Genomic DNA, 18,796 nt, shown 5'->3' with positions numbered 1-18,796 from the left:
TTGCATCCCATGTATTGAATTATCCAGTAATCGCAAACTGTTTAATGATTCATAAATATAAGGGAGTGGAAGGAATACTACTCAGGCAGCCTTAATTCTGGCACTTCCTAGTGACCGAGCACATGATTTTTTCATGTAATTTGTATGGAGATAGGATTTATGCCATACAGACTTGTGTCATGATTCAAAATTAGTGATGTATTTCTGATGTAGTTTAAAATATTATTAGATATAAAAGTTGGCTAGCATCAGAAATAAAAGACAACCTAGAAAAGTACTTATATAAAGCAGGTGAGAATTTTAACAAATGACATAAATACTGTTGGTCAGATAAGAAGACCTATCTCCAGAAGCAAATAATAGATGTCCTTAATAACTGAACATACAATGTCCTTCCCAGCCTTCCACTGTGTTGCCTTTTCACTTTTACCAGTAGGTAAGTAAGACGTGACTTTTGGTTTGGTCTTTCAGCAGACTCCAGCCACTGCTTATGCATCACTATTCCTTGCGCCACTGCTGACTTGAGAAAACTCACCGTTTAAAAAAAAAAAAAAAAAAGCCGCCACCAGAGTCTGCTTTCTCATGACCTCATTTTTGCTAAATTTAGTTCTTAATAGCTCTCAGAAACCTGGTTTCCTTTTCTTCACAAAGCTGGGAATTTTATCTGCCAAACTGCAGTAGCCCCTTGAGTGCAGTGTGATCCACCTGCTGATCCATCAGCATAATGAGATGCCACTATAACCCAGCAATTAATACAGCAATGATGGAACATCCGGCGGCAAAAAGTCTATATTCCCCTTAATGTTAAAGGTCTGAATGAAACACAGACAGGCATGTGAAATTAGAGTAGGGCATCTGGTAGGAAAAGCTGGATGGGTGGAGAGACAGGCTAGGCATCGTTAAAGGTGTTTGCTCTGTTAAGAGGCACGCTTCTCTCCCATTACTTGAGAACTATATATCTCAGCTCAAATTAAAATAATAGTGTGTTTCTTTGCTCTATGCAAGCTGCCCTTCATATTAATCCCAACCTCTAGCGAGGCAAGTCTGCTGATGCAAAATAGGACAAAAAAGACTGAGTACAGCTGAAAGATTTTCATATCTTAACGGGAACCCCTGGTGTTTTGGTTCACATCACTTCTACAGCAAAACCTGGATCGTGAGCTCAGGATCATGTCCTGGCACTGCAGTAAAGTTCAAGTCTAAGAGAAAGATTGTGCACCCCTACTGCTTCTTTCTTATCACTGTGCTTAACATAACTTTATCCCAGGGATCTGCTCTCATTATCCGTTCTTCACAATGCCTACTGGAAAATATGAATATGTAGGATAGAATTGAAGTTCTTTGGACAAAGAGAGTGGATTTATTAGAGTTAGGGTGCAGCATCAGTGATGGGTTTAGAGCAGACTAGTGAGGTCTGACTTGGGAGAGAAGAAACAGATATGGAAGAAAAAATGCAGGAAATGATTCCTCAGGAATTGTTTGCTAAGTTATTACAGGAGATACAGTGTTTTCCACGTGTATTAAAAATGCATGCTGACATGAAATATTTAAAATCAGTGCTTTTGCTGATTATTGTCTGCAAAATACAGGCATAACAGTCTGCTTTAAATTATCGCACAGTGGTGACAGGTAAAAGCTTCCATTAATTGTGGTAACACTTTATTTTTCAGTTTTATAGAAGTCTGCAATTAAAAGCATCCTCAATTTCTTTGATTAGCAATACGGAGAGAGAGACATAAAGCCTTAAGCATGTTACCAGAGTAGGAATTCAGAAAACTATCCACCAGTCCTACCCTGTGGTGAGATCCAATGTGCATCCACTTTGTGTCACCTCCTGGACTCTGGATGCTTTGTCAAATTCAGACTTTAAGCCCATTTCTTGATGGATGTGTTGCTAAAGTGTTCATAAATTGTCTTCATACAGCGCTGGTCTCCTTAGGGCCACTAGGAATTGTGGTGCAAATAATTTGTAAAATAGCAATTAGTCACAGTTCAAAATACAAGGTGAAGGGGGAAAGAAGGATACTTGAAAGAAGGATACTTTCATGTGGAAACTAGGATGTCAGTGTCTACCTAGCTGTAGAAAGTGAAGTTTGGTTATGATCTGCTCTGTGCTCGTATTTGCAGGGTGTGACTGGGAAGCTCATAAATGTAGTGACCCAAATGCTTGGAAGAAGCACTGTTCTCCCTAGTTCTAGTGAACTGTGGAAGATTTTTCTGTTCCTCCTGAATTTGCAATAAAGGCTGACCTTCTGGTTTTTAAATTTCCCTCCATCTTCTGGGGTACTCTGAATTCCCTAGACCAGTCAATGATTTTGACCTGATATTTGGGCTTGTTTTTTTCATGGGATTGAGTGAGACCTTTAATCACTCGCAGTGAGGAGCAGCTCACCTGGCAATCTTGACAAAGAGCTTAGTTTGGTATTTTTCCTATCCCATCTGCCATCCTGCGATTCTCTTAAATCATTCAGAAAAGGGCCATGTCAAACAGCAGAATTAGTGAAATTACTAAAAAGACTTAAAAGCACATTGCCTAAATTAACTTTTTGGTTCATAAATTTGCTTCCGTAGAGAGAAAAAGTTAACCCAACACTGGCTTTTATACATTTGTGAACTCTCGCAAATACTTGCCTTGTTCATGTTGTTCACGTAATTCACAGAATAGAGGTGAAATTCTCTGCATTACAGAGTTGTTTATAGATGACTTTTCAGAATAGAAAATTACAAAAATATCTTAAGGTCATAATTAATATTTTGATGCAATCAAAACTCATTAATTAGCCAGAAATATAAACAATATTTATTATAATACTACAGTTATCCCTTTAGCAAATCATTAAAGCAATAATAATGTGGTTTTGTATGGAGGCATGTGTGTGCATGTATGTTTGTGTGCGCTCGCTGTTGAAATTCTTCAAAAGTCTTAATTCGTACATCTCCATCCAGAGGCAATTTTTGTTCCTCAGGCTGTTCCTGTCTCTTGTTCATATATACTGTTCTGACCTTCATCAGACAAAATAAGATATCAGTGTGATGCATCTTCTTCTGGCTTAAGAAATAAAGGAAACAACAAGGAACCTGAAATATCAAATACAGTTTGGTCTATCAGAAGTAGCTATATTCCATTACTGTAATATTTAAGGGCCTCAAATAAGGGCCTCAAAATCTTTTATATTGCACATAGAATAAAGAGTGTAGAATTGTTTAACTTTAGGGGAATACTTCTCTTACTACTTTACAGATCGAAATATCTGAAAGATATGCAGAATATCTAGCTCAAGTCAAATGGGAATATTTGGTGGGACAAGTACCTTCACAACAAACTTCACTTCCATATGGCACTATACTGTCATTCTTCTGTTATTATATTCTTCCATTCTATTCTTTCTATTACACAGTGAATGAATACTCGTTTCCTGAAAGTTCTTAGCCATAAGAGATGACAATGTCCATTTTGCTATATTTTGCTTTGGATAAAGTTTTTCGATCAAGTTCTCAAAAAATAGTCAGTTATTCCAGTTATGTCTTTTCCCCTGATTACCTGACCCAGTCTGTCAGAGAGGATATATTCCATTCCTAATCCGAGTTTCCTATTGCTTATCCCTTATACCTGTATGTGACATTTGTTTCTCTTTGTATGAACGACAATTTTTAGTGAATGTATACCAGCAAAGAAAATATACAATTAAAAGTGAAGCCTTGGCAGCATCAGCACCGGGTTCACTGGGGTGGTACTGTGGTATCCGAAGACATTCTCAGCCTACTTGCTACTCCTTTCTCCCATCAGATAAACACACCCAAGGAACATTTCTCTTGTTCACCTGATAGTGCTTTGGGTGTGATTCAGATGCCTGTTTTCAATATGTGGTCCATGTTTGCCTGATGAGTCTACTGAAGCTGTATTTGAAGACAGAGAACGAAGATTATATTTATACTTTTTACTTTTTATATAAAGCCACATGGACAATGCCTAAATCGCACTCAGTAATACTATTTTAGGGACTGATCTTTCTGAAGTCAATAGAATTGACGATTACTTTATTTGGATTATGGAGATTTGAACTATGACAAGATAAGGTACCAGCTGGCTCAGGAAGTCTACATCGTGTCTCAGAGTCTAATTAGAAATCCTTTTGGACAGTTTTGCCCCTGTGCAGAGAAAGCGTATTCTCTCACTGTAAAACTCTATGTCAAGGAATGACTGCCTTCGTGTGGCACCACTGTAAAAATTGCAATAATACTTGACAAATGCTAAAGGGTAGTACTTGTATGGACATGGAGACAAAAATCTGCTTCCAAGGAAAAGGAAAAGGAGAAGGAAAAGGAGAAGGAAAGGGAGAAGGAGAAGGAGAAGGAAAGGGAGAAGGAGAAAGAGAAGAAGGGAAAGGGGAAAGGGGAAAGGGAAAGGGAAAGGGAAAGGGAAAGGGAAAGGGAAAGGGAAAGGGAAAGGGAAAGGGAAAGGGAAAGGGAAAGGGAAAGGGAAAGGGAAAGGGAAAGGGAAAGGGAAAGGACCACTCCCTGAGGATGAACTGATGTACTTCTGCAGAAGGTCTGGGGTTGTAAAAATCCTGCAACCAAAAGCTTGGAAAGGACAGAGGTCTCCCAAAACCCTGCTGAATGCCAAAGCCCTCCTTCTGTTCTGTGTTGTTGTAGTTGTTTGTAGCAATTAAAAATAAGAACAATAGATCACGAAAACATGTGGAACAATATTTATTGCTGTTCTACATAGTTATATTTCCACAAGGGCAATCCTGATATGTGTCTTGCTGCTGTAAAAATACAACTGACAGTTTATTATCCCCATTACAGAACATCCTTCATTATTTATAGAGATTATGTGTGAAAAGACAAACGACTTCTGTTCTTTCCAGAAGCAATAATAAAGTGATAACACTTTCCGTTAACAGTCAGCTCCTTTCTTACCCCTTGAGCTTGCTGCTTGCTCATCTAGTCATGGGGTTTCATAGTCAGTTTGACAGACTGCACCATTGTATTTATAAGCTGTCACAGGTTAAGGATGGCTTTCTGTCCACTTCTATTTTCAACCCTAATGATGGTAGTAATAAACAAAGTATTTCTTGAAATTAATGAATTCAGTTATGTGTTTTGGGTGTCTTTTTTAAAGCAGCTGCACAAATACTTATGTTAGTATATGGCCTATTTTAGTAGAATATATTATCTGCTGACAGACCACAATGATCATACTTCTTCCCAAACCAGTGGTATGGGGCTAATCCTTAAAATGTTGTCTTTATTACACAAACATTCACAGCAGTTCTTTGATGTATATTACACAATGATTATTCATAAAATAAAGTATTATTTCTTAATGACTCTGCATAACTTAGACATTAATGCTGTGAAGATGATATTTGAGCTTTCAAGCACTCATTCTCTGATAATGCTTCCTATGTATGAGCCTCACACAGGAGTTTCTGCACAGTATTCCAATAATCTGTGTAAAAAAGACAGCAATTTTTTTCAGTCTAGTGCAGATACAAGCAGTAAAAATCATGCAAGGAATCCAAGGATATGTTCTTCAGAATTAACAGTGAGAAACACATTTCCATTCTGGGGAAAGGCAAGCAGAAGCTGAAAGAAAGAATTTTAATCAGAGAGCTGGATGTTGTCTATGGTTTGCTTCAACTTGTGTCTTTAAAATAAAATGCACACTTCTAGATAAGGAGCCTAGTTTATGCTTTGAGCCACTGCTGAGTACATGAACCATTGCATTATTCATTGATAGCACAGTAAATATTAATTTGCACAATGGCTATATTTTGGTGAAGCATCAACAGAGCAGAACAAGTTGAATTTTACAGTAATTAGAAAACATAGCAAGTTCATGGTGATGAAATGTGAATGTTTCAGTGGACTTAAGAAAAAAAGGTAATGCACAATGTACAAGAAAGTCAGTCTTGACAGCCATTCTTGACAGTAAATATAATGAATGGGAATTGGATTGGAAGGCTGGATTCGGCTTTAGAGTTGTTATGCCTTTGCTGTGTCTATGGTAGGGAAGAGGACAGGAAAAGGACTTTTTATCCTGTTTTCACTCTTTGTTTGCAGCACTCAGAATAAATGACTGCATCTCTAGTTTTCCTTGGTTGGGTCTCTTTACTGTTGTATCAGTATAAAAATGCTGTCAGTTTGGGCATGAAGATAATGACTGTAAGTCTAACAAGTCATTTTTGCTTGTTGACGTCTGGCTGCTATGTTTAGTGGAATGTGCTTAAACACCAGTTCTCCTCTTTTCCTATTTACGTGTTCGAGGGACACTCCCAACCCTCATTTTAATTGCTGTTCTAGTAACAGAAATGGACTGAACAGTGGCACTTGTTTCATGGTTTGCTTTGGCATTTTCACACCCACCTGCTTAATCCAAAGTAGATTTCAAACCACTTCGATGAAGAATGAGCTGTAGTTAAGTACAGTGCTGCATTTCAGAGGTTCTGAGTTAAGGTCTGTGGGGCACATTACCAGATTAGCAGATTATTTTATAGAAGTTTATGCTGATCAGCAGTGCTAGGTGCGCATACTCTGAAGTTAGCATTAATTGCAACTGATATGTCATTCAGTTATGGGCTTGGTCCTAAAACCAGAAATAATATGTTGGTACTGTGCAATCCTAAACATATAAGGCAAAACTCATTAGCCTGAAAACAGGATTTTGCTGTTGCCATTCAGATGCTGTTACCTCTAGACAGCATTGTACTGGGGCCTGTGAGTGTATCAGACCAAGTTAGTAAGCATACAGGGTCCCTAGAGTACATGCTACTGAGAGCGGTAGGGATGGTTCTCCTGCGTCCTCATCGTGCAAGTACTATTGCTGCTTGCAAGAGGTCAAAGCAAAGTCAAATTGCAAGAGTACCACATTCCTAACCTCTACATTTCCCATTTTCAACAGTTTAAGTATACCCTCTTTTTCTACTCTAGGGCACAAAGCTGCCTTTGAGAATGCTCTGCGTCCTCCTTTTTTTGCCTCATGTAATATGAGCTGCTGCAGGTGGACTGTATAAGTACTTGAGGTTCCACAACTGTGACATACAAGTAATACCACATAAATAGGTGTTAATACAATAAATATTTGAAGTATTGAACGAGGTCGGAGAGATTTTCTTAAGCTATGAGAGCTTGTCTAAAAATATTGAGCTCTTTTCCCCCAGAGGGTGTTTGCCTTAAGTTCAGGGGAAAAAAAGGAAATTAAGATTCAGTGCAGAATCTGCATTCTTCCTGACAATGGAGAGCCTATAAAATCTGCTGTGTGTTGTGATGTGAAGACATTGTAGAATGACTCTTAGTGTTGGATTTTGCTTGCATTTTAAGTACCTAAACCCACTGTTTCTAAACAAATGGGGGTAAAAAAGGATGGGTAAAAAAAAGGCTAGGGGGTTATGGGGAATTAAGGCACAGCAGAACTCCCAAGACTGCTATTTCACCAACTTTTCTAAACAAGAAAACACAAAGGATTTTCACAAATTAAAATGTTAAAATAATGGATTGTGACTTGAAAAATGCAGAGGAGGCAATCCAATTACTGAAGCTTGGGAAACTATTAAGCAAGTATGTCAATCTTATTCCAAGAGAAAGTAGGGGACCCCTTTAAAATTTAAATAGCATCCTCTGGGGTTTAATTGCAAATCATCTCACCTAGAATGCATTGAAGGTTTATATTGGAAATGTTCCTAGTATTGAGTCATTTGGACTATTCACTTAAGATGTCTGGAACACTGCACAGTAAGTTCCAAGATTTAAAAGTTATGACTTGCAGCTATTTTAAAACCAGTCTTGTTAAGATCTCATTTTCCTTTTTACATTTGACATAACTGGAGGCAAAAAATGTAATTGAATCTTATGTATCTTCAGGGGGGAGGAGAGGGGTAAGTAGGGGATTAAATAAAGGTTACACTGTAGTGATTTCCCTTCTGCAAGAAAATGTGGGTTTTTATGAGTGCTCAGTATGGTCTAGTGAGAATTTTCTATTCCTGCTCACTTACAAAGCATTTTGTGGCCAAAAGAGACCTTGCAGACCGGGCTGGAAAAAAGATAATTTGCTGAAAAAAACAAGAGATATTCAAAAGAAAAGCTTCTCCCTCTTTTCAAGCTGCTCATCTGCCCCATGCTAAAGCTAATGGAAGCCCCTCGCTACTCCGACAATCAAAAATAATTTGTGAATCTCAAGTCAGTAGAAATATGCAGGCTGGATTTTGACAGTTATCTCTATTTTTTATATTTGCAGGACTCCCTGTAGCATTTTTCTGTGTCACAACGATAGTACAGATACCATGAAAACAGCTTGCGTGATGTAGGAATGTCATGATCTCTGTTTGAGGTGATTTAAGTTTTTCTCATTATGAAACACAGCTTTATTTTCTCATTCTTTGCCCCATAATTTCTTGTTTAGACATTTTGGAAAATAAGCACTTAGCATGCTGTTGATTGCACTTAGGACTGCTAAGGTGAATCTGTATTCTCTGCAGAGGCTATGATCAGGATGTAAAATTGCAGTCATTATTTTGGATACACTTTTGACTAAGCTTTATCTAAAAATTTTAGGACTGCTTTAGTATGAACAGAGATCAAACTATCCCTGCTCATACTAACTGTAATTAAACTGTAATTTAAAAAAAAAAAAACTGTGATGTAAAGAAATAATAATTTCTTTATTTTCATTCATTTCTTGCTCAAAATGAGTTTCTCAGGTAGCTAGTTAACTGTGTCCTGATGAATTTCACCATGTCCATGGCAGAACACAGATGGCAGCTGTTCTTGTACTTGCAAGGTGGTTTGCGTTTTCTGCATTTGTCACTGGAATACAACATCAAGTTCTACTTAGTGGAGAGGAGGAGAATGTCAGAAATTACTTGCTTTGTTTTGGGAAACATCTTGAACTTTTGATCTAGAACCTGCCTTGCTCATTCATGTTAAGTGCTGCTTTCATGCACCAATAATCATGGAACTGAGCTGCTACCATATGCAAAGGAGAGAAAATTTAACCTCTAGTTTGCAGAAGTAAAACAAACAATATTTGAATATTTTTTGAATATTTATTTGAATATTATTTGAATAATCATCCAATATCTTCTTGGAAATGATAAATGACTTCAAAGTATTTAGGTATCTATGTAAAACAAATGTTTGTTTGTCCTTTCACAAACAGATAGTTTGCAAACAAAATAGCCTTGTATTTCATACACTACTTAGAGTGACACATTCAAAGGTGAAGTTTGTAGGATGTCAGCAAGAATCTGAGATTATTGCTTCTCCTTTTGTTTCACAAACATGTTCTCTTTCATACCTTCCACACAGAGACAGAGTTAACTGCTTGATGCCCTTCTAAATATTCTTTCCTCTTTTTCTTCTATCAGGTCAAAGTTCTGAACTACTGTCATTCCTGCAAACTTCTGTATTACCTTTTACATTAACCTTTATGATTCTTAAAGTGTGGTTCTTTTATACATGCAAAGGGTAGGAATAAAAGAAAACAAAAACTACGTAAAGAAAACAAAAACTATGCAACAACACCTCCTACTGATTGATGCTTTTGTGCCTTTGTCTTTCAGAGGCTGCTGAGCAGGAAGAGATGATTCTCCAGTCTGTTTATTTGTAAAAAAGTTTTATATTTTCTTCTCATCCTTCCCATCCATATCATACTGCCTTAGAGTATAATTTCAGTACATACTCAGAAGTTATGTTTCTGAGTTATGGCAAGAATGAATATGGCTGTTTCTTTACATAAACTAAGTAATACACCATAAAAGATAAACTTTTTTTTATTATTATTATCTTAGTTTGTGTAAGAAGATGCTCTCCAGGTACGTTTTCTGTGTGGGACAGATCGCTCTTTATCCCTGCCCCTTACCTATATTGGATAGGCGATTAATGCACAGGTTCTTGGAATAAAAGGTCTTGTAACTGCTTACCATTTTGATATACCACATGAAACAGAAATCAAACATACTCTAAGGATCTGTTACCACAGACTAAGCTGAAATATGACAAGCCTCATTTAAACATTTTAGTTTCTATGTTAAAAATTAAAAGGACTTTTTGTCTCTTTAACAACAAAAACAGAAGTTTTAATAAAATACAACAGTAGCTGTCAATGCACCAGCACTAATAAAATGGGGTTTAACAATTGTCCTGCGAATTTCATCTATTGTTTTCATTTAAAATAGAAACATATAAACTTCTTGATTTCTAGGTTCCAGGCATCATCAAAAAGTGAACAGTATAGAAAAATGTTTTCCCTCCCCTTTTCTTCCCTTCTTTGCTGTTAAAATGCCCTGTGGAAATGGTGATGGTTCAGGATGTGATTTGCCAGGAGCTCAGATGTCTTTCCAGATGTCTTGGTGTGCATAGGAGGATGAAATAACCTTGCCGGCCTGTCCCAAACCTTTCTCTGCTCATCACTGTAAGTCCTTAAATGTATTTTCCATCCTCAGTTGTTGAATACTTATGACAAAAGAAGGTATAAAAGTTGTATTTGTAGTTTATGATGTGAATGAGGATTCATAAAACAATTACGATGCTTAAAGAGTCGGATAGTGTCAAGTTTGGGTTGAGAAAGCTTCTAGGTTCAGCATCACTGAATCTGAAAAACTGCTCATTTGAATCCCTACTAAGGAAGAAAAAAACCCTATATTCACCTACTCTACAGAGTTAGCCTTTGCACCCCAGGACTCCTGATCCAGGCTACCTAGAAGAAGCTGAACTATCTTGGCAGCTCAGGACAGTCACTGTTGCCTGTATGTCTGAAAGGAGTGAACTTGAGAATGGCCCAGGCTACACAACAGCAACTCTGCCAGTAAATAAAAAAAGTCAGGGACTTTTTTGCCACTAGGTCAGTACAGACACATTTGCTCTGCCTTTAAGCAAACTGTCCTTGGCATGTGCTGTCCCCTGTGGTGTGCCTGGACTTTGGTTGTGAGAGTGAAAACTGTCACAGGCCAAATCTCTGTCAGGAACCGGCTAAAAATTAAACAGTGTGGATGGTCAGTACTTCTACCCGTATCTTGTCCTTCTTTTTAGGTGGACTCTATGAACTTGTTCTTGCTATGCAATACAGCAAGATCCTGGTTACTTTTTCCTGCAAAGTTGCATCACTAACTACTGTATTTGAAAATGACTGGATGGCAGCAGGCTCAATAGGAGTCAGCAGTGTGACCTGGCAGCCAAGAGGGCAAACCACATCCTGGGGTGCATCAAACACAGCATAACCAGCCAGTCAAAAGACGGAATTATCCTGCTGTATTCAGCATTAGTGTGGCCTCACCTTGAGTACTGCGTGCAGTTCTGGGCCTCAAAATTTAAGAAGGATGTGAAGGTCCTTGAATGCCTCCAGAGGAGGACAACAAAGCTGGTGAAAGGGCTGTAAGGCATGTCCCGTAAGGGACGGCTAAGGACTCTGGGTTTATCTAGTTTGGAGAGAAGGAGGCTGAGGGGTGACCTTATTGCTGTCTGCAGCTTCCCGAGGAGGGGAAGTGGAGAGGGAGGTGCTGATCTTTTCTCCCTGTTATCCAGTGACAGGATGCATGGGAAGTGTTCAAAACTGTGCTGGAGGAGTTTGGGGCTGGATATTAGGAAGCATTTCCTTACCAAGAGGGTGATCAAATGCTGGAATAAGCTTGCTAGAGAGGTGGTTGATGCCCCAAGCCTGTCAGTGTTTAAGAGGCATTTGGACAATGTCCTTAACAACTTGCTTTAACATTTGGTCAGCCCTGAATTGGTCAGGCAGTTGGACTAGATGATCATTGTAGGTCCCTTCCAACTGAACTTAACTGTTTTCCCTCCCCTCTCCTCTCCTCTCCTCTCCTCTCCTCTCCTCTCCTCTCCTCTCCTCTCCTCTCCTCTCCTCTCCTCTCCTCTCCTCTCCTCTCCTCTCCTCTCCTCTCCTCTCCTCTCCTCTCCTCTCCTCTCCTCTCCTCTTTCTAGTTAATGAAGTCTATAAGAAGGATAGAATGAAGGTTTGTGGTCCCATGTTTGGGTTTTTTTTGTTTTCCCTTATAAGTAATACTTGGCTAAGATCTTGATCAGAGGCAGTATTTTTTTACCCTTTCTTGGAGTAACAAGAGAAAAGAACAAACTGGAAGATATGATCTCTCTTTTATAATATATACTGGAATCCCTGATGTTATTTGAGATAGATTCTAAGGCTATAATGTACTGTAACTATTAATGTATTTCAATGGACAAGTCCATTTAACATGAACATTTCTAACAGGATTATTTTTTATAGAGGCTTTTTTTTCCTTATCTAATTCTGCTTGAGCATAATACAGATCTCTACAGAGAGGAGTTAGAGCTACTTTAAAACTATATACTTCCCCTTCCTCCCTCCCAAAATATCTTATTTCTCAATATTAAAAATGTCCGTTTCTATAGATCTGGAATGTAAGGTTGGGCGGTTTCATTGCCAGGATATAAATAATGTTTCCTTTTTCATTCTTTTAATTTTTTCCTCCTTCAGAACACGGAAATTGCTTCTTTGAGTACTTGGAAGAAAAGACCCACAGGCATGGAAAACCTGTGACACCATTTTCTGAGACTAACTGTTCAGTACTTACACTGTTAATTGTATATAAAAAGGGACCAGCAGCTAGAGAAGAGTAAAAGGCGGAAATGACATTGACTGCTTCAAAATGTGGACATATTATTTCATTTACTACTATCTGAGTTCTTATGCAATAGAAGGACTAACTGTTCTCCAGTCTTATCAGGAAGGAGTTATTTTTAAAAAAAACACACAAAAGACCCAAAAAAAACAAAATCAAAAACTTTTTGACTCCCTGTTATTCATTGCATTTTTCCACAATGTTGTAGGTAAATGTCGATTAGTACTTCTCCATGATATTGTTAGAAGCGTTCATCTCATTTGAAAGAAGATATGTGCTTTAAAAAGCATGCATAGTGGTCATAATTTAAATAATTTTTAAACATTTTATTTTCACTCAGAAAAGTACCGTTTATAGAATAATTGTCACTGAAATAACCAATATTTAAATAGTAGAAAACTGATACCAGTAAGTTAGGCTGTTTGCCACAGTGCACTATGAAAACAATTTAAATGAGGAAATATTTTGAAATACTCAGAGATCAGCATATTACTTTCATTTTTACATTAAATTTATCAACTATTGGACATATACTACCAGCTAAGAGTCTAAAAATGTTGAGTTATTTGACCATAGTCCTCTGCACTGTGAAAATATGGCTTAGAGTAAATACTTTCACAAAGAAAACTGCTATGAAATCGGAGCTGAAGTGAAAACTAAGATCAGTTCTCCTTCTCTTAGTCTGCATGTCCTGTAAGTATAAAGCCTGGAGCTGGTTTGTTTCTCTTCTTACCTCCAGCTCCAATCTTTTGTTGCTGACCCAAATGGGGCTGATCTATTAGACCATGAGAGCCCCGTGAAGCGTGATTGGAATGGTATTTGTATTGGAGATGTGGATGAGAAGGATCTCTAAGTCTGTACTTCTTAGGGCTAAAAATCATTATTTAATTATTTTGTTCTCCACTAATACATAAATAGCATCTGTGATACTCAGAAGAAAGGAATCAAAGAGACAAAAGTTTAATTACAGTCCTTTATTTCCTTTGCAGCTGTGTCCTATTAACTTGCAAGCAGTGGGATATCTCATTGCAAGCTCTGACCCTCCTACCAATGTATTTTTGACCAAACTGATAATTAAAATCAATTACAGGGGATAGAAGTGATGAAAGGGATATTTTTCCCAACAGAGACCTCTGAATTAACTTTGCTGCCATACAATAACTTTCTAGTTTGCTGGTTGCTGATTGATAGACGCTTATTTGAGATTCTTAAGAGTGAGAGTCATATTCCTTAAAAACAACTATTTGGTCCAGTTTGGTCTAGAAAACAGAGAAAGGAAAAGTTTGTGTAGTGCAGACTGATTGTTTTTACGTGTGTTTTAAAGAGGCGATTTATACCAGCTAAATCTGTAATTCTTGCTTATGTTTAATAGAATATCTAGCGCATATTTCACATACAATTCAGAAGTAAAAAGTAATGCAAAAAAATTAGCTGTTTAGGCTGTTGGTTTTTTTTAAATCCTATGAGGAACATGATGTTATCTATGGTGGTATTTGCGTGCTTCTGAAAATCTTGGCATGAGTGCATTTTAGATATGACAGCAATTCTGAATTTATGGGCTAGATATGTCATCCACCTTGGGGGATGTTCTAAGAGCATTCAGTAGTACTACAAAGCCCAGATTAGGCTCCTCCTCCTTTTGAACTGTTGGAATATGTGATTGAGATGTAGTTATTCCATTTTTTGTATGTGCTTATGTATATGCAAAGGATGTAGTGGCAAAAAAAATGAACATTCTAGAAAAAAAAAAAAGAGCATATTTATATGTCTCCTCAGAGCTTTTGAGCTCTTCTCCCTGTGAAAATATATACTAGAAATACTACTGTTTTGGTCTTGTTTGTCGGTTTGTTTGGCTGTAGGAAGTTAGCTATTCATTGAGTGAAAACCAGGAACGAGTTGGATCATGGCTAACACATACCTAAATGTAGCATGTGGCGCATAACCCAAAAGTCCTGAGACTCAGCCATGACCTTCTAATTTCAGAAGGGAATATACTGTGATGTGCATTGTAGTTAAATAATGACCTACAATCTACCTATTGAATGCATTATGAAGGTTAAATTTGCTTTTAGTGACTTTCCATAATCCACGGGAAAGGAGAAACGAAGCTCTTAGTTTTTAAAGGCTGATTCTAGGACACACATTTTTAGAAGTCGGAACATCGGGCAGGATTTCACAGCCTTATTCCAATCTTTCTTTCCCTCACTATTATTGCAGAATATGCTCTGTTCCTGCCTTGGCGTTTTCTTTATACCTTTTACTTTCTTTGACAGTCCTTCTGTTGAGAGTTTATCTTTCATTAGCTTCTAGGCCTCCAGCCATCGTATACTGTCATGGTCCTTTGGGGTACATTGATCTTTATTACAGCATTGTCTCACTCACTTGAAGGCTTATCACCAGTATTTCTTTGAAAGGCTGCCTGTAGTTTAATATCTGAAGGTTAGACAACAGATGATAGACCCTTTAATCTCACCACCAGAGTCCTAAACCAATATTATCACTATTCTCCTCTTATATTTGTAGGTTTTAATTAGCTTGGATGTGTAGGAGAGAAACTTTAAAACAGTCATTGAATGTGATTTGTTGACTGTTCTCCAAATTCTCATCTCTATTTTAATTATATGCATGAGTATTCTCATAATTAATAAGGTCATAATGGAATCTTCATTAATGTAACACTACCCATCTGATCTGACAAACACAGACCCTTTTCACAGATTTTTGAGTGTTTCTTTTAATTAAAAAAACAAACAAACAAACAAAAACAAACAAGCACCTCCTTCTCCATTAAGCAGCCAGCAGTAATGGATTATGTGTTTTGGTTTTTAAATGATTCTGCTATAAAAACAAAGAGCTGTGTGGGAAATCCTGATAGAGTCACCTTGCCTTACGTTATATAATACACTTAACTAACTTGGAATTGAAAAGAAAAAGCAGCATGTGGGGCTTAGCCTTTAGATTGTTTGCTTAATTTGGAGGAAAATATAGAACAGCTCAGGTTCAGTATGAGCATTACTATAGCATTACTCTCAGGATGCAATTAGCAAGGGAAAAGAGCAAACGTGGAAAGGTGGAGAACATAGATGGGGGAGACTTTTTCTGCGAACTTGATCTTATCACAGGAGAAAGTTTCAGTGTTTGACCCAGTTTAGTTCTCATGGAACAGTGAGCAATGTAAGTCCTACTCAGTTGATATTATCTTCTGTGCTACAATTTGATATGTTTCCTTTCTAAAGCACCTCAAAGAAAATATGATTATTCATTATTATTTTAGAAGAATGAATACATGCTTCTGCTGACACCAAGCTTTGATCCATGGATTCCCGGCTGATGGATGAGATGCCTCTCCATCTTCCTCATAATGACATGTCTCCCAGATGGGCAGAGCATCAGTATGAATCCATATAAACCAATATAATAAAACAATACAGTAAGGTTGTTTGGCTGATACAAACATAAATCATTCTCCTTGTTAATGTGAACTGTTTTTATTCTTTGAATATGTATTTCTTGAGGCCAGAAATTAACATAACCTTACTTAGTTCTTTTTAGGTCACCAAGCAATAATTTCTTCCTCAGCTCAATATCATCTACACTCTGTCTCTGGATCTGTTAGATTTTTTTGCAGGTCAAAGCTATTTCAAAACTGACATGATGTGTTGAGGCAAGAAAAAAAAATTGTTTGCATTTGTTTGCTTTATTGTCAACCTGTATCCTCCTCTGCTCCTTCCTCATTCACTTCCCCTCCTGTTTTCCAAGTTTATTTCTAACTGGGGAATGATTTTTCTAGTTTCCAGTTCATACATATTTGATGTCAGGTTATTGCCATTTGTTTCCATATTAATGTGATAACTTAAATGATTCTTCTCCCTCCTTACTGCTTCTACATAACACAAGTATTTCCACACTTGGTTTTCCTTTTGCTAGGCTGAATAAGCCAATCTCTCCCAGTGTCCTCAGTTAAAATAATCTCTCCGTTCCCTTGGATATCTAATATTGCTTTCCTGAAACTCTTCAATCTTGAGTTCAATTTTCTTGAGCATGAGTGACTAGAAAATGTCTCAGCAATAATTTAAAATATTCTTCCGATCTGTGCTAGTCATATGTTCATCAAACTGTGAAGAATTAGTATTTGAAGCATGCTTATTCATTGTTATATATGCATAAGCATGCGTAGAATCAAAACCTGACCATGGACTGTATGTTTTGTATTTCAAAACTAGTACTTAGCAAATATATAGCAGAAGAGGTGGGAACAGGTGACTATCATGAGCAAGAAGCAATACCTAATTTTAGTAGTACCTGTTTGAAACAGCAAAGATACTGATCTTTTCCTGCTGAGAGTAGCACTGTACAAGCTAATGAGAAATAGGCAAAAGAAAATTCCAAAGCAGGCTCATCGCTGCCTGATGCAAAAAAATCTGCTTTTATCCTCCAAAGATAGACAGGCTGCGTAATGTCAGTAGTTACTCTTTTGTACTGTAATCCTAAAAAGGGAAGCCCATAAGAGATGGCTTTGAAATGAGATCCTTTGCTGTATTGCTGTGAGTTACTGTGATACCTGCCCTGACTATAAAACACTTTGCAAAGCCTTAGGACTTTAAAACTTGCCCTCTTAATGTTGATGGAAACTGTGTTGTCACAATGAAGAAACTGTTCTACTAAAGATATCCGGATCCTAATGGGAAAGCAATCCTTTAATACTGGGAAAGTTCAGGCTCTGAAATTGCTTTGATGCAAGTGACTGTTGCACAGATGAGCTTGCTGGGACAGGGTGGGGAGTGTTAATCAAGCATAATCTCCATCTTTCTGGTAATCACATTGCTGAGTTTGTCACAGTCCTCGTTATTGCTGACTATGATGCTTTTCTATGCCCAAGCTTTGTATTTGCGTAATAATAATACCCCATAGGTAGCTAAGAAATCTTATAATACTTGAAAGTGATATTTCTTAGAAAGAATGTAGATATTAAAACAAAACAAACAAACAAACAAATAAATAAAAAGAAAAGAAAAGAAAAGAAAAACCAAAACCCATTCATTTGATTTATCAGAGCTAGTTGTAAATATTTTAGTGATTCCCACCCCTGGAAAGAATGTGCACACAAATAGAATTTCCTCACTAAGGAGTGGGAAAAAAATTATGTATAAGTTTGACCTAGCTTGCCAACTAGCTTCCCTTTATACCCAAAGGTAAGAAAAAGACTGTCTAGAATTTTAATTTGGTCAGCCCTGAAATGGTCAGTCAGTTGGACTAGATGACCTTGTGGGTCCCTTCCAACTGAAATTATGCTATTCTCTTCCATTCCATTCCATTCCATTCCATTCCATAACTCATTTGTCTAAGACACTTATCTTACAACGTATAAACTGACCTCCAGAAATGCCACTGTCTCAAACTCTGATTACAAAAGGGCAGGAAAACTAGATTAGGATGGGTATTTCAGTTTTGCACACCCCAAGTCATGAGAAATAAATCCAATGCTACATGTGCAAACTGAAGAATGCATATCTTCTCATTCTTATTCTTACCTACTTCTGTTTTTTATTTTTCAATGACAAGAACAGGAAATAAAGAAATGAAGGAAAGAGGAAAATCTGCTTGTAAGAATTCTGTATTAGATCCTTTATGGGAAATTTAAAAAAAAAAAGTGAGTTTAACCCTTTGTTCGGACTTAAGGGAAAGTGTTTAAAAATTTTTTGCATACAACAGAAGCAAAACAATTATGCATAATTACCTACAGCATAATTACTTCTATTAAAAATTATTATAACATATCTGAGTCAAAACAACAACCAAAAAACATCCTCATCAGTTGTCTTCTGCACTTTCATTACATTGTTGATTGTACACAATCTGTACTGAGAATCCCTCATGAAAGATTTGCTAACAGAAAAAAATATGGAATGTTTATACTTTATATTCCCCTTTCTTAGGTAAAACAACAGTTATTTCTTCTAATTTAAAATTAATTACTTTGCTTATGTTCTGAGTCCAATTTCTCTTTAGAGGTTTATTTCTCCTGTACTTATAAACAAAAGCTGCCTTTCTGATACTACCTTCTGTCATGCTAATTATTAGGTCTGCTTTTCCCAAAACAATAAAAACTGTCAATAACAGTAATATATGGGTTCAGGATTATTTATTTTATGTTATAATTTATTTACAAAGCAGTTTTGAAA

The sequence above is a fragment of the Larus michahellis genome, chromosome 3 (assembly GCF_964199755.1).
Source record: "Larus michahellis chromosome 3, bLarMic1.1, whole genome shotgun sequence".
NCBI lineage: Eukaryota > Metazoa > Chordata > Aves > Charadriiformes > Laridae > Larus > Larus michahellis.
This window is presented reverse-complemented; position numbering follows the sequence as displayed.